This window comes from Mesocricetus auratus, unplaced genomic scaffold, assembly GCF_017639785.1.
Source record: "Mesocricetus auratus isolate SY011 unplaced genomic scaffold, BCM_Maur_2.0 Super-Scaffold_100009, whole genome shotgun sequence".
NCBI lineage: Eukaryota > Metazoa > Chordata > Mammalia > Rodentia > Cricetidae > Mesocricetus > Mesocricetus auratus.
The window spans coordinates 57,298,635-57,313,221 of NW_024429193.1; positions in this window are offsets into that span (position 1 = coordinate 57,298,635).

The window sequence follows — 14,587 nt, forward strand, 5'->3', positions numbered from 1 at the left end:
ATGAAGCCTTCTTCTCCTAAAGGACCATACATGGCTTTTTGAGACCTTATGTGGTGGCCATAGTATCCCCAACTTTACTCTAGTGCCCTGGGAAAAACACTGATGGTACGAGGATATGTGTGTGTATCTTGCCTTTAGAAAGTGTGGGGTATTGGGTAGCAGACGAATAACACGGTGCACAAACATGTTGTGCAGAAGCGAATACCACGTTCAGAGTTGATGAGGAAATGCTTCTTGGTGATTCAGTAACGGCTTAATGAAACCAGTGATTGGCGGGGGAAGAAAGTGTTCTGTGTTAAGACTTCTGTCAGTGGACCTGAAAACTCTTAGAATCAGAATCAGTAAAAATATAACTGGAGCAGATTTGGCACAATCCCATTGTATTTCTTATATTAGTCTAAGAAACATATACTGCAAACTACGAAGGAGTCATGGGAGGTTGTGCTGTATATGAGGTGCCTGTTCTCCTGAAGAATTGAAATATAAGGATATGGTGAAACTCTAATCATACAATAAAATCTCCTAAGTGTGCAGTTGACCCTGGAGTTCAAGCACAATTGTTGTGATTGGAAATGAGCGGGGAAAGAATTACAGGTATAAGGTCGTAGTTCATCCCTTAACAGAACATATCAATGTGATTTTGGTTTTATCAGTTAAATTCAAGGTGCATGTACTTCCAAGTGCAAAGCACTTGAACTACATACCTAAGTCTGTACCAGAGGAGAAACTTGAGCTACAAAACATGGTAATGGGAGCAAAAAAGAAAAAAAATAACAACAACAAAAAGCAAAAAATAAGCAAGCAAGCAAACAAAATACCCTGAAAACACCAGATAGAATTTAGAATAAAGTAGTGATCAAGAAATGGAAATAAAGCAGCCAGGAATGAATAGAAACTCAGAGCATGTGGTATAGCTAAAGCCCAGAACAAAGCATATCAGGAGAAGAGAGAGACATTATCCATGGCAATGGGAGGTTTTATAAATGCCTTAGGTGTTTAGTCTTCACACAGGAAGCAAAGTATTATAATTTGCATAGCTATATAAATAATGAGATTATAACTTTAGGAATTAGCATTAGAATTCTGGCATTCTTAGCCATTCAGGTTGCAGAATTAAAAAAAAAAGTTGTGAGACAGCTGTACCAGTTCTGTTTTGGAGTCTTCTACCCAGGATCCTATGACTGAATGTTTTCATGGGGAATTGTTCCAGGACACGTTCCTAGTAAAGACAGTTTATCGGGACTCTACTTCTGTACCAAGACTTTTGAATAAATCATTTGCTCTACTGACACATTATTATAAAAATATATCTTACATTATTTTGAAAATATCCCTACATCCTTTTCCTGGACCTCACAAATATCCAGCATAATAATATACCTTGAAGCCACTTAAGACTACCATGCTACTGTGTACTTAGTCTGTTTGTTTAAGCTGCCTTTAAGAGAGCAAGAGGAGGAGGAAATGGTATAACTTCAAAAAATAAAAGAGAGGGAACCATGTAATAATCAGCCTGGCTTGCCTTGGATTTTCCATGTGCTAATGCATGGTTGTATTCTTCCATGTCCCTGATCCAGAGAGCAATGCCCGTGGTTACTTGTGTGCTACATGCAGACATTTGTTGAAAGCAATGAATAGTTGCAAAGCAACCTTATAAACAAATCCACCACAAATGCTAGAAGCAGCAGTTTGATACTGCTTGATAGTTTCTGTTTATTCCTGGGGTCAGTTTGAGTCAGTAAAATTTCATCCTTTGTGAAATTGTGTTAAAGATTTCTATAAAGCATCCATCCCTTCCCCCACATGATGCTTGTTTTCTTTGCTGTTCAATAAATACAGAACAAAAGCCCTTTGCCAGGGACACACAGACACAGCACAGATTTACATGACATCATTCAGGCAGGCACAGATTCAGACTCATACAACAGACAGACTACAAACCATGATGCAATGGACAACACAATGAGAAATCTGGCTTACTCTTGGTAAAAATTGTATTTATGCTAATGCATTTTTAGTACTTTGAGGTAATTATTTGTAAACTGTAAGGTGTTTATTAGAGCTTAATAGCTAGTTGTTGCCTGGACAAGGACTGTACAATATTTATTATACTATAAAAACTTCATAAATATTAACATTTTTCCAATCGCTTAGGAAACTACTTTACACAGAACAGTTATATGTTTTAAATTTAAATTTATTTTAGCAAGTTATATAATGTATGGTTTAAAAAATTCAAAATTCTTTTAACAACCAGAAGCAACCAACAACTGACATAAAAAGATACAAGACTTGTTAGAGCCAGTTCTATTTATTTTTTTACTTTTTACAATAGCATTTTAGTATTGCAGGAAGAAAAACCAAAGTGCTGCCACCTTCTAAACCATCTTCCAAAAGGAGCAGTATATAGGTTTGCTTAGTTTAATAACTATCTTTAATGTTGGTAACTGTGAACCTTTAAAAAGTTCTATAATGCACTTTTAAAATGTTTCCATACAAAATACTTAATACTTTGTAAAGGTTACAATGCTAAACTTCTTCATACAGAAGTTTATCCAAGAGTATTTAAATGACATACTGTTTTATGACAACATCTTATGACAACTTTTTACTTCTGGATTCATTTGAGTAAGATGAAGTGTTCTCTTAAAATGACATATAAATTAGTTACTTGATCAGTCTTCAAACATTGTTAAAATATTAAACTTTTGTATTCTTAAATTTGTAGGGTGCACCATGTGTGTCTACATGTGTTTGTGTTTAGGAGTTTGAGCACTTGTTTAAAATTTGATTTCTCATCAACACTTTCATTTTATAGTAAGTTCTGGTAATTTTGCTCTCTTCTTAACATTCCCTGAAAATCCTCTTTTGCTAGAAACAACAGATTAAAACCAGACTGGCAGTTGAGGAGCTGTTTCTATTGCAACCATGTGTGTCAGAAAGGAGGATTGGGTTTCCTTGTTCAAGAACATCAAGGGAACCTCCACCTCGGCAGACACACCTCCACTCCACAGTAATGGAGAGTTTATACCTAGTTAGATTTAAATGGGATAAGGGAAGAGTTTAAACACACTCTTAGCTCCAGTATTATAATCAGCCCCCAAGTCTCAAGGTATCCAGTTTTGTTTCTCTAATTTAATTCTAAGTGTCACGTCGGTATTAGGTGTTGATCAAGGTAATGGAGAAGTGCCCTACACATTTATTCACTTAAAGAAGAATTTTGCAGACTGCAAAAATTATATAGCAATTGTATTCAAATTTTACCTTAGGCATAACTCACTCACCATGACCCTTCATATTGAGTACGTTTTTTTTAATGTGGAGGAGGAAATTCCACGATAGAAGAAAAATTGATAATTGTGGGAGTACAACAACAGCTCTCTGACCATGCCATCTTATGCTGGAAGCATTATATAAACAGAAATAAACGTGATTTGTGGGATCCTTCTCTTGAGTGAGATGACTGCCATGCATGTCAAAGGATGTGTGAAGCTGAAACAATGACTTGGTGAGTGCTCTTTTTCATCTTTGGCTTCTCCTTAGTTCCGTGACTCATTTCATAGATTCTGAAACTGGTCCTTAGATCGTACTTGTCACAAACCACTACGCAAAGGAGCAAGAACACACACACACACACACACACACACACACGCACGCACGCACGCACGCGCGCGCACACACACACACACACACACACACACACACACACACACAATTTCATTTCCATACTAGAAATGGTAAGAAAACTGAGGTTAAGTCTAGGAGGGTTTTACACGAAGTCACAACCATGTCATATTTTGTGATTAGAGCACTATCTAGTTTTTAGAAAGGTGAAGCTGGTCTCTTCATCTCTATTTAGAAGACACCCTTTCTCTAGCTGTTTTTTGGGGGGGTCAGGAGGGTTAGAAACTATCTCATTGTGAAAATCATTAATAGGCTCATTGCGTACTTTGGAGGGCCACTTAGCAGTTTTAAGGGAGACATCACTGTCTCTTCTGGACTGTGCAATCCAATAAGATCAAGGGAGAAAGCAGGGAATGCGGAGAGCAAGAACGTTAAGGACTCTTGAATACTACTCCACAGTATTTTGATTGGGGCTAATAGAAAGAGGGGGGGGGGGGGGAGGCGGGAAAGAGATAGAACACAGCAAGTAGGCGATTTGGATGCAGCGATCTTCAGAATACAGACTCCTGGGGTCTTTAGTGCATAGCAACAGGAGGAGAAATAATTACATAGGATTATATGGGATGCAGGCCCAAGGGTGGCTGTTAGTTTTTCATATTCTCGCTGTACCCTTTCTGAGGCTGTAGTTTTAGCTCAAGAGAACGGCTTGAAAGAAAGGTAGTGGAGCTCAAGAGACAATCGCAAGAGGCAAATTCAGGGTTTCCCACCCGCACTGTCCGTCTTCCAAGGAGAAAATGGGATTTAAAATCAGCAATACTAGCCGGGCGTTGATGGCGCACGCCTTTAATCCCAGCACTTGGGAGGCAGAGGCAGGCGGATCTCTGTGAGTTCGAGGCCAGCCTGGTCTACTGCGTGAGTTCCAGGACAGCCTCCAAAATGATACAGAGAAACCCTGTCTCGAAAAACCAAAAAAAAAAAAAAAAAAAAAAAAGTAAATAAAAATAAAATCAGCAATACTAAACTTTTGAAAAGTATTTTACTTTGTTAACTGTCTTTGAATGCTGTATCTTTTCCCCAGATGATATGACCCTGAAGACAAGATCTATATGCTCTCTACAACATACTCTATTTTTAAACCATCCTTGCCTCTTTGTTACTTCATAAATGGGATGGACGGATTTCCTACTTCCAAATTGAGCTTCAACACAGTAAACTTCAACAAGGTTCCCCAAAAAATATTTCCTGGAAGCCAAGAATGGTGACTCATGACCTCAAATAATTTTACTCCTTGGGAGGCTGAGTCAGGAAGATGGCTGTAATTTGAGGCCAGCTGTCCTCTAGTGAAATCATGTCATAAGAAAAAAACAAAACAAGCAATTGTCTCTTCAGAGAGTTTAATGCAGGATATTTTCTGTTTTGCTTAATCAAACTATATCTTTTCCCTCTCTTATCATTCTACAGCAGTGATTTTCAACCTTCCTAATGCTGTGACACTTTAATACAGTTCCCCATGTTGTGGTGACTCCTAACCACAAAATGTTTTTGTTGCTACTTCATAGCTATAATTTTGCTACTGTTATGAATCATAATTTAAATATCTGTGTTTTCTGATGGTCCTAGGTAACACTTGGGAAAGGGTCATTCCACTTGAAAGGGGTCATAACCCACAGGTTGAGAACCACTGATTTAGAGTCTTCACTGTGACCACCAAAACTCCCACAAAATGCATTTTCATCTTCCTGGAGTTAAAATCAGGAGATTTTGATCTCTCTAAAAGTAGTGCATCAACCTTACTCTGTGGCTGTCAAGCTCCATTTCAGTGAGTGAGAATCCACTGGACTCCCCCCAACCCCCTGCACTTAGAATTAGCCATCTTGGATTTTTTCCCCTTTTAATAAATAGAATAGTATGAAATCTGAGAAAATCTGAATGCTGGCCATGTCACTGATCTCCACAAGTCATTTAAACTTCAAATGCCTTTATTTTAATGTAGATAAGTGGGGGTGGCGGAATGTATTGCTAGAGGATATTGTAACATGTTTGTCTAGACAACTGACTTCTGATGTTCTAAGATGAAGTAATCCAGAAAGGCATTATACCGAGAATTCACATGGAACTCTTATCTGTTAACTCTATGCTCATGGGCAACACTAGGAGACAGATGACTGAGAACTTTTCAAGTCTGATTCAGACAGGCAGGCCCAACTACATAAAACTGCTATGCCTGTCATCCCAGCATGGCAGGTTTACAGATGGGAAAAAAATCTTCTCAGCCACTGTGAACATGGAGTGGTGTTTTCACAAGCCTCAAAGGGTTGATAGAATATTATGGCTTAGTTTTTCTCTCTAGCTCCTCTAGAAGAAGTTCCCCTAGCTCTCAGCTGTTTTCTCGTTTCTCTTTCTGTTTGAAATGTACTCAAGATTTTCTTATTGGCAATCACAATGATTTATATGACAGTTGCTAGCCAGAGAGGGAACTGGTGTCACCATCCAACCCCAGGTTGCTGTATGCGAGTGCGTGCCTGTTCTAAATTAAATACCACTGCTTCTGCTTCCTCTCACTGGCTCCACACACCTTCTGATGTTTTGTTTCCTCAAATTACTTAACCTCACAGGAAAAAAAAAGATTTACCTAGTCTCCAAAAGTGCCCCTGCCAAGCCCAGAAATAAAGACCAGGATGGAGATGGTGGGTAGTGGATCTAGAAGGATGGGAACCCTCAGTACAGATCTACTGTCTGTTGACCAAATAACAAAACTGGGGTTAACCCTAAATTTTAGGTTAACTTTTATTGCAACATCAAAACTTCTGGAAATAAGACTTTTACCATATCAGATTTATATGGCAGAGTGTTCAGTACATCCAAGAGGGGATTAGTAAATATGGTCAGATTGATTAAACGAACATGTGCACGTGCGAGGGGGTAGGAGGCAGTTCTGTGGTAGGATGTTTTAAAGATAAACATTAGGGAGCTAAAGCAGAAAGGGTTGTAAGTGTGTGTGTGTGTGTGTGTGTGTGTGTGTGTGTGTGTGCGTGCCTGTGTAAGCTAAACCCTGGAAGCACTTTAAAATTCTATGATATATGCTTACTTTCTTGTGGTTTGCTCTTTTGGCTACATCAGTGTATACAAAATATTCTGATTACTTGAGGGGTATTACTTAGGTTCCAACTAATGTTTTCTATGTAAATCTAAATCACGGTTCTTCTTCCATTTTGTTCCTCTTTTTTTGTTTGGTCAAATCCCTGTGGGAAGAAATTGCATTCCTGTGGGTAAAATAATTTCTGTGGAAATTATTCAAAATCCAGTTTCAGTAAATACTTCGTGAAGACGTGATGTATTTCTGGATCAGTCCTTGAGGTTGCATCATTTCCCTGCTTACTGAGAAGTTCTGTTGGCCAGCATTTCATTTTAAGCATACATCCCAACCAGTTGTACGTACACAGTGGGTAACTGTCCCTTGGGAGGGTTAAGGCAATGGGAACCCAGAAATAATGTTCCTGGAGAGAGTGCATGCACTAAAATAAATAAATAAATAAATAAGCAAACAGTGGGCTTTGTTTCCAGCAGGGCTGTGCCATCAACGGAAGAGACCTTTCCTCCTAAGCCTGTTTTGTTCTCTGAATAATGGAGGTGATCAAACAAAATGGCTCCTACACTTCCTTCCAGTCTTTAGCTGTGTCAGTTTATGTTCCTGTAGCATTGCGTTTGTAACCCAGTGATCCCCGTGCTTTGGAAATAACACCCAGGGATGTCTAGCCAACCTCCCCCTCTAATTTTGATAAATGTTTCCACGGCAACACGAATAATTCTTTTATTATTGAATTACAAGATTACTAGAATTAGCAAGAATCTACCCCCCACCACCACCACACACACACACAAGGCATTGGAAGCTGTAAGGGGTGGAAAACTCATAAGAACTAGAGGTGGTGGATAACTGTGGAAACTGTATTTTCCAGGCCAAACAGGGAAGGCGCCCTGTCATAGCCACAGGTCTTTAATATGCTGTCACATGCATCACCATCTTGCCGTGGCCCTCATTGCCTATTCCTCCCTCACAGACATTCTTCTCAAAGTTATCAGCCACATGTTATTGACATTCTTCTGCCTAAGGTGCAGATATTCCGTTAAAACCAAAAAACAATGCCCCTTCAGAGCAGTAAGTATCACAAGGGAGAGTTAGATAGGAGGTGGTGCACACACCTTTAATCCCAGCTCTTGGGAGACAGAGGTAGGCTAATCTCTGTGAGTCTGAGGCTAGCCTGGTCTACAGAGGGAGTTCCAGGACAGTTAGAACTGTTACATAGAGAAACCCTGTCTCAAAAACAAACCAACAAAAAACCAAAAAACAAGGGAGAATTCTTATGAATTTATGAAAACATAACAAGATAGAGGTATTATAGAGCTCAGGCATGGTGATTCAGTTCTCCCACTCAGTTATTAAAAATAACTCCGAACCAGAAACTCTCTGAACGTGAAGAGTTCTTGGTGGGATAAAGATGCACCCCTCTGTGTCTTCTGTGGTTTGAGTATGGTTTGTCTCCCAAGGTTCATTCATTGAAAGGTGACAGAATCGTTAAGTGGTAAAGCCTACTGGGAAAGTTCTTTAGGTCACTGGGGCCCTTAGACTAAGGAATGGTGGTAACTACTTCCACCTTTCTAGCTTCCTGTTTAGCCATGAGATCTCTGCCTCTTTTAGGTGCCCCTGCCACCAATCATAAGATGCTCACCAGATCTGTACCTATGAATTTTCAGAACTATAAGTTTATAACCTCTTTCCTTTATAAAGATGTTTTCTTTATACATATACATACATACATACATACATACATACATACATATATATATATATATATATATATATATATGACTCATTGTATATATGCCTGCCTCTGGCATATCATTGTAGTAATGACACCCAGACTGGAAGTTAAGAAAAGGTCGTTGAGTCTTCCTTAATGCAGGTAGAAAAGAAAGGAACAAGTCACATCTGGAATCCTCAGAATGAGCACAATCTGGCTAACACTTTGATTTCAGGACTGCTTACTGAAAAAGCCACAGGGTAGTATACTGTGCTTTAAAAAGTATTTTGATTTTTTTGTGGATGCATGTTTTGCCTGCAGGCATGTCTATGTGCCACATGACTGCTTGATGATCACGGGGGCCAGAGAGGGTGTTAGATACCTTGGAACTGGAGTTGCAAATGATCGTGAGACACCAAATGGGTGCTAGGAGTCAAACCCTAACCCTGGGACCTCTGGAAGATGCAACAGTGTTCTTTTTTGTTTTTGTTTGTTTGATTTGGTTTTGTTTTGTTTTTTGTTTGTGTGTTTATTTGTTTGTTTTTCCTGGATCTGTAGACCAGTATAACCTTGAACTCAGAGATTTGCCTGCTTCTTTCTCTTGAGTGCCATGATTAAAGGCATGGGCCACCACACCCAGCCCCTGGACTGTGTTGTTTTAACTTACTAGATACTCTATTTGTTGTACCTTAACAGAATGGCAGGGGAACAAGGCAGGGCCAGTTTGCTAATGCATTATTCAATAAGTAACAACCGAGTGCCCTTCCTTCCTGCTCCAGATACTGTATTTGCTCAGATGAGATAAATAACCCAGTCTTTGCCCTCAAAATCTTTCTAGCTGAGGCAGCCCTAGTGAATGACAAATCCTGGAATCAAGGGGGTGGGATTCCACCTGACTAGAAACTGATGCTTCTGCCCCTGGGCAGAGCTGTGGACCATCTTCCTGGGGTATTTTCCTGTTCCTGCATCTGCCACCTAAGCATTCACATACTGGGTAGAGGGCTTCCAAGCAAGGCTCACTGAGCAGCATGTTAACCAAGGAAGGGAATTGAAAGGTCAGTTCAGCAGAGGCTGTGGGTTGTGCTAACCTCCGGTGTGTTAGCCATTGTTCCTGGATCCTTTAGGTGTCTCGTGGAGATTGGCTTGACTTTCTTTTTGTAATTGTTGGTTTGCTTTCTTATTTATTTATTTTCTTGAGATAGGATCTTACTCTGTAGCCCAGGCTTGCCTCACATTGTGATACCCTTCCTGTCTCATTCTCTCTGTGGCTGGAATTAGAGCATGGTACATACAAGGTGGCTGGCCTGACTTTGGATAATCTTTTCTTAGGCTTTTATCAGCTCTACTAGACTCATTTGTTCACTTATAATAAACTCAATCAGTGTCCACAAAGTTGATGAACACTTGTTGTAGAGGGAAACACCAGAGAGGTCATGAAGAACAACTTTGCCTTACTTTATGTAATATTTCTTCCCCAAAACATTGCTATTTAAGTGTGTGTATTGTTCTTTAATTTAGTGGTTTCAAGTGTGCGTGTGTTAAGTGAAGCTTTTTCTTTTGCTAGCCGCTTTGGTTTATCCCCCGCCAGCCACCTGGGCTCTGCCGCGCCAGCCTGGTTCTAGATCCGCATGAGTCCCAAATAAACACACAGGAGGCTATATTAATTATGAAGCTGTTGGCCTTGCTTGTCCCTTACTGGCTAGCTCTGCCTTAAGTAATTACCCCATAATTGTTAATCTAAGTATGTTTCTTACCGGAGAATAGTTCCCGGCTTCTTACCCCTATGGCGTCACATGTCGACTCTCCTGTCTTTCTCCTTCCCAGAGTTCTCCTGGACTCCTAGTCCCTCCTATCTAGGTTTCCTATAGGCTCAACAGTACTTTATTGACAAATGCACAGGACTTCCCCCAACATCTCCTCATTTCTGTTTAAACAAAAAGAAAGGTCTTAACTTTGACATAGTCAAATCATATATAACAGAACAGTTATCAAGTAAGAATACAGTTGTAATATTTTGTCTATCAACATTTAGCAAGATTTAAAGAAAATATCATCCATCCCATCCTTGTGAGTACAAAGTCCTATATGTAGCTTTTCTTTTATCATAACTAAGGAAAACTATAATTATAACTATCTGTCTTCAACTCCATCAAAGACCACAGAAGGATAATATATAATCACTAGGATTGACAGAGACATCTTACTGCCTGGACAGTCACCTGAAGTTCCTCTGTATTGTCGGGGCATCCATCTTCAGCCCATAGGCCACAATGTGTCTGGAACACTTCTCAGCAAAGCAGGAAATTTCAAACTGTCCATCTGCATTGGCAGTCTGTCAGTCATTTTTCTTTGTCCTGCAGAACGTCTCCTAGACTCTTCCATGAAGCAGGAACCCTGTAAGACTGAGTTCAGTAGTCACTTTCCTGTGGGTCCTGCTTATCCAGTTTATACAACAACAGTCAAGAAGTACAGGCAAGAGCAGTTCTTGCCCAAATGGCTAATCTTGCCATGTTGAAAGCAAACTTTATAACGAGTTTCTTCGATGCCCATCTTCCTCTCAGACGTAATTGGTGCTGCCAGGAGCAGACATTTCTCATTGTCAAGACAAACCCTAAACCATTTTAAATGCCATGTTCTGAAGGTCTTTGAGAGGTTTGAAGACTGTCCATCTCAAATATATTTCTGTATATCTAGAAAACCTAACTTACCTAACTATAAATTCTAACTATTATAAGTAACTGTCTATTGTCTGTATTTAATTATGCATTACATTTTAAAAGATCAGTATAAGCACAATACTTAATCAAGAGGAGAAATATACACATCACAAAATTGACCTTGAATTTGTATCAATAAATGAAAAACAATACCCATACCATAATTCCCCTTTTTTACCATTAAAAAAGATTGGCTGTGATCACTAGCCAATTATAAACAATCCCATTTAAATGAAAACAAAGATTTATAAACAAGATGGGAATTGGGACGTCGCTCATTCCAAACTGCTTCCTGCTGGAAGGGGGCGCTGTTTATACCATGGGGATCATGACAAAACCCAGAAGCCTGTATAAGTCCTTATTTTTATGGTTTGTAGAGCTGTATCATCTTAGCTGTCTCAGTCGTTGAAACACCTGGTCCACTGCTTCCGGGGGTCTTGGTTCGTGAAACCACAGAAGCCTGGAAGGAATTCTCAGCTTTTCATTTTCTGTAGAAACATAAATAAAAACTCCTTTTCCGAGTAACATATCCTTACACTTAAATTTTGAAGTCAAGGCATTTTTAAAAGATAGAAGTTGGATTAATTCAGCAGCATTTATAATCAAGTGTACTTTAGCAGCAGTTCCTTCCTGAGCAAGCAAAAAACTGAAAAACACAATAGTGTACAGTATCCAGACTCTCTGTGTATTTTCCATCTTTGTGTGGCTTATTTATTTATTATTACTTTATTTCTTTCACTTTTATTTCTTTTTCTCTGAGACAGGGTTTCTCTTTGGAAACCTGCCTGCCTCTGCCTCTGGAGCAATTCCTACCGGCATGCGCCACAGCCAGCTTTTGTATTTATTTACCACTTTGTCGTTTCATTTTCTCTCTCAATCTCACATATATGTTTAAACACACTGTAAACCGTTAAAGGTTTGTCTTTATCCGAGTCTGACTTTACTGTAAATCTTTATGTTTTTCTGGCCACGTGTCTTATCTGTAAAACTGCGGCTGTTTTAAACTGCCAGTTTTTTTTTTTTTCCGTCAAGATGGCGGGCGTAAGCATGACTCCAGCTTACCGCCTCAGTCCTTGCTGACATCCAGCAAAAGCTGCCACTTCCAGCTGTACGTACACACCTTTCAATCGTTAGCAGAGTCTCTTAAAAGGACCTTGTTGGTTTTTTTTTTTCTTTTTCTTTTTATGCCGAGTCAGGAAGACTCCAGTAAATGAGCCGCGTGAATCTCGGCTTGTTGTTAGCAAAACAGAGCACACCTGAGAAAAATGCTGCTACCAAAATCTGTGCTTCTCTCTGTTCTTCTGTTTTTAAAATTCCTTTAAATCTTCTGTTATTTTTCGTGGAAATTTATGATCCCACTCCTGATCACCATTATGTTAAGTGAAGCTTTTTCTTTTGCTAGCCGCTTTGGTTTATCCCCCGCCAGCCACCTGGGCTCTGCCGCGCCAGCCTGGTTCTAGATCCGCATCAGTCCCAAATAAACACACAGGAGGCTATATTAATTATGAAGCTGTTGGCCTTGCTTGTCTCTTACTGGCTAGCTCTGCCTTAAGTAATTACCCCATAATTGTTAATCTAAGTATGTTTCTTACCGGAGAATAGTTCCCGGCTTCTTACCCCTATGGCGTCACATGTCGACTCCCTTGTGTTTCTCCTTCCCAGAGTTCTCCTGGACTCCTAGTCCCTCCTATCTAGGTTTCCTATAGGCTCAACAGTACTTTATTGACAAATGCACAGGACTTCCCCCAACATGCGTGCATGCGTGTGTGTGTGTGTGTGTGTGTGTATGAATATTAGTTTTAAACAGAGAAACGGAACTGGATACATGGCTCGGTGGTTAAGGGCACTGGCTGTTCTTCCAGAGGACCTGAGTTTAGCTCCCAGTACCCACACTGGGCAGGTAACAATTACCTGTAACTTCAGTTCCAGAAGATCTAATGCCCTTCACTGGCTTCCTTGGGTACCTACCTGCACACAGGTGATATATGAACAACACACACACACACACACACACACACACACACACACACACACACACACAAACAGTCTTTAAAATGGGGAAACATTTTTGAGTTAATTTGAGGCAGGGTCTAAGGCTGACTTGCATATAAGGCAGAGGTCTTGTAGTACACACTCACGGACGTGCTATTCAGATTCCATGGAGTAGCCTGTTTGTTGTAGGTTGGGGCTATCTCATCTGTCTTGCCTATCCATGCTCTCAGTTCTTTTGCTAATCAGTGCCAGCTGTGCTGTGGGTTTCTTTTCCTGGGACCTGGTGTCCCTGCTTGGCTCCATTACCCCTTGCCTCCCACGCCCTGGTGTGACACAGGCTTTTACAGTGCTCTTCCCAGGAATCTATTTAGAGCCAGTATCCTTTGCAATTCATGAGGAGTCACAAACCCATGATGAGATAAGAGGAGGAATTTGGAAGAAAACATTGAACATGGATAAAGCCAAGGGGGAAATACGGGTGTTTTCATTTGCTTTCCTAAACAGCATGCTCTTCTTCAGCAGATTGAATATGTAAAGCCACAAAAGACACACCCATCTCCCAAGATGGAGATAGTATCCCCACATGCCCCCCCCAGTGCCCTGTTCTCTACATTTCACAGCCTATCTCATACCCTGTCATACCATTGGCCCACTGTATTCTCCCTTAATGTATTCTGGATAAGTGACCAGCTTTGCTTAGTCTTATAGAGCAAAACCAAAACTGTGCAGAGCAGACATTCAGCAAATGCTTGTTGGATTGAATTAAATGAGTTAAAAGCATGTCGGTAGTAGTTTGGACACACTTTAAAGCAGCTAAAGTCTGACTACCATTTGGAAAAACTAGAAAATCATTCTCAATTCTGAGTATATCTATAAAACATAAGAGTATTCACACCACTCTTCATTAAGTATTCATCAATGACACTTTCAGGCTTGTTTGCTGAAGAGGCATGCAGGCAAAGCGTATCATAAAAACACTGTTGCAGTCACCTGCTAGCTCATGTTTGCGTATGAAGAAGGGATATAGCACATGTAGGAAAAGAACACATTCTGCAGGGTCAAAGGTGAGAGACAGATGTCAATTGGATTTCACGTATCCAACCCGAGACACTAGTCATGCATTTGTTCAGCTAGAGACTGATGCAGGCACTCATATTCAGGTAGGGTAGAGCAGCCTAGGAGAGCAGTTAGCTGCTTCAAGGAACAGCAGATGTTCTTAGGCAGGGTTGGGGAGGTGTTCACACAGTGGGAGTAGCTAGGGCGGTGTCAGAAGCACCTGAGCTTTATCTTCACTTGCTCGGGATCAGAGGATTTTAAGATTTCTTTCAATAACTGTACTATTTGAGAGACAGCCACTTTAAAAACCTCAATCAAGTCGCCGCCCCGCAGGTTGGTGTTTTGTACCATACCTAGCTCTTGTAAGCAGTGGCTGGCTTCCTTGGAGGCAAGAGC